We start from the raw sequence: 3,084 nt of genomic DNA on the forward strand, positions 1-3,084 counted from the left end.
ACCTTCTAGAGCACGTTGGGTGGCACGGGATACATGCGGACGTGCATTGTCCTGTTGGAACAGCAAGTTCCCTTGCCGGTCTAGGAATGGTAGAATGATGGGTTCGATGATGGTTTGGATGTACCGTGCACTATTCAGTGTCCCCTCGACGATCACCAGTGGTGTACGGCCAGTGTAGGATATCGCTCCCCACACCATGATGCCGGGAGTTGGCCCTGTGTGCCTCGGTCGTATGCAGTCCTGATTGTGGCGCTCACCTGCACAGCGCCAAACATGCATACGACCATCATTGGCACCAAGGCAGAAGCGACTCTCATCGCTGAAGACGACACGTCTCCATTCGTCCCTCCATTCACGCCTGTCGCAACACCACTGGAGGCGGGCTGCACGATGTTGGGGCGTGAGCGGAAGACGGCCTAACGGTGTGCGGGACCGTAGCCCAGCTTCATGGAGACGGTTGCGAATGGTCCTCGCCGATACCCCAGGAGCAACAGTGTCCCTAATTTGCTGGGAAGTGGCGGTGCGGTCCCCTACGGCACTGCGTAGGATCCTACGGTCTTGGCGTGCATCCGTGCATCGCTGCGGTCCGGTCCCAGGTCGACGGGCACGTGCACCTTCCGCCGACCACTGGCGACAACATCGATGTACTGTGGAGACCTCACGCCCCACGTGTTGAGCAATTCGGCGGTACGTCCACCCGGCCTCCCGCATGCCCACTATACGCCCTCGCTCAAAGTCCGTCAACTGCACATACGGTTCACGTCCACGCTGTCGCGGCATGCTACCAGTGTTAAAGACTGCGATGGAGCTCTGTATGCCACGGCAAACTGGCTGACACTGACGGCGGTGGTGCACAAATGCTGCGCAGCTAGCGCCATTCGACGGCCAACACCGCGGTTCCTGGTGTGTCTGCTGTGCCGTGCGTGTGATCATTGCTTGTACAGCCCTCTCACAGTGTCCGGAGCAAGTATGGTGGGTCTGACATACCGGTGTCAATGTGTTCTTTTTTCCATTTCCAGGAGTGTATAAAGTGGAATACGAGTAATATACTTAGTGCAATTCAATCAATGAGTACACACATGGATTTGTAATCAAGAATAATTATATGACAGTCAACAGAACACTGTGGAATGAATCCAGCCTCTGATTTATACAAATCAAACACAAATATTGGAATTATTTATATCACTCAGTATTATGAATGCAGCAAAAATCTAACAAAATATGGTCAACAAACTTACACTGAAATTTAAATAGAGCAATACATGAAAGAATCAGTAAACAGGAGCAAATTTGTGTAAGTCTGTAGAATATCAGCTGCTGTTTTGTACAAAACGAATATGAATGTGGAAGAATTTCCATCAATCAACAATAAAACAACATGATAATACGAAGACAGTAACTAGTTCTCGAGAGGAACAGTTACTGTTGATGACCGTGCAGCTTTTCCCTGGAATAAATGATGACTAACTGACAACCTCAGCTGCCGACAGGTGTTGTAGATATACCTCGATGTGGACATCTGAAAATGTGTGCCCCGACTGGAACTCGAACCCGGGATCTCCTGCATACATGGCAGACACTCTATCCATCTGAGCCATCGAGGACACAGATGAATAGCGCAACTGCAGGGACTTATCCCTTGCACGCCTCCCGTGAGACTCACATTCCCAACTGTCCACAATTCTACATATGTATTGTACCTTATAGACATTTGCCCATCCACTCATTACTCATGCATGCTTTGGCTATTCCCGTAAGAGTTTGGGCAAACTGTGCGCATTCAAACAGACAAAGGTCAATGGCTGGGTAGCCTTTAACTATATATACGAAGACAGTAACTTGTTCTCAAAAGAACAGTTACTGTTGATGACCGTGCAGCTTTTCCCTGGAATAAATGATGACTAACTGACAACCTCAGCTGCCGACAGGTGTTGTTGATATACCTCAATGTGGTCAGCTGAAAATGTGTGCCCCGACTGGGACTCGAACCCGGGATCTCCTGCTTACATGGCAGATGCTCTATCCATCTGAGCCACCGAGGACACAGGTGAAGAGCGCAACTGCAGGGACTTATCCCTTGCACGCCTCCCGTGAGACTCACATTCCCAACTGTCCACAATTCTACATATGTATTGTACCTTATAGACATTTGCCCACCCACTCATTGCTCTTACGGGAATCGCCAAAGTGTGCGTGAGTAATGAGTGGGTGGGCAAATGTCTATAAGGTACAATGCATGTGTAGAATTGTGGAAGTTGGGAATGTGAGTCTCACGGGAGGCGTGCAAGGGATAAGTCCCTGCAGTCATGCTATTCATCTGTGTCCTCGGTGGCTCAGATGGATAGAGCGTCTGCCATGTAAGAAGGAGATCCCGGGTTCGAGTCCCGGTTGGGGCACACATTTTCAGCTGTCCACATCGAGGTATATCAACAACACCTGTCGGCAGTTGAGGTTGTCAGTTAGTCATCGTTTACAATGTGATAAATTTGCAGCATTCCAAGTGGCCTGGCAGTTAACCAAGGTCGTGTTGCCAGTCCCTATACAAATTCCCAGTTTTCTGCTAGGGCAGTTGGAGTAGATTTAGGTGACATCTCTTCATATGACTGGCATTTGGCTAGTGGGAACTATTATCTGATAGTTTACTGCAAGTGTGGCTCTACTATCTGCTTAGTACGGCCAACAATGACTTGTAGCCATCCCTGTTGTCATCCATCCTTCCTAGCGGACAGATAAGTAGGTTTGTTGATGCTCTTAGCTGCTTGTAGAATTTTGCAGCTATCTGCTTCATTTATTCTATGACTTCCAGCTCTTCACATAAGTAGTATGCTGGGAAGTCGGTCAGCATGTGGAATATCCTCTGCAGCACCTTATTTTGAAGCATCTGGAGCCTCTGTATGTGAGTCTTAGCAGCATTGCTCCAACAATGCTGGCACAGTCCATAGCAGGCTAAAGGAACATCTGGTAGATAATGAGTCTGTAGTTGATAGAATGTTGAGATTTTGCAATAAAGAGTAGGTGTAGTGCCCAAGCCATTGGTATGTCCTGCTTCTAACTTTCTGGACATGTTGCTGCCACACAAGT

This window comes from Schistocerca piceifrons, chromosome 6 (assembly GCF_021461385.2).
Source record: "Schistocerca piceifrons isolate TAMUIC-IGC-003096 chromosome 6, iqSchPice1.1, whole genome shotgun sequence".
NCBI lineage: Eukaryota > Metazoa > Arthropoda > Insecta > Orthoptera > Acrididae > Schistocerca > Schistocerca piceifrons.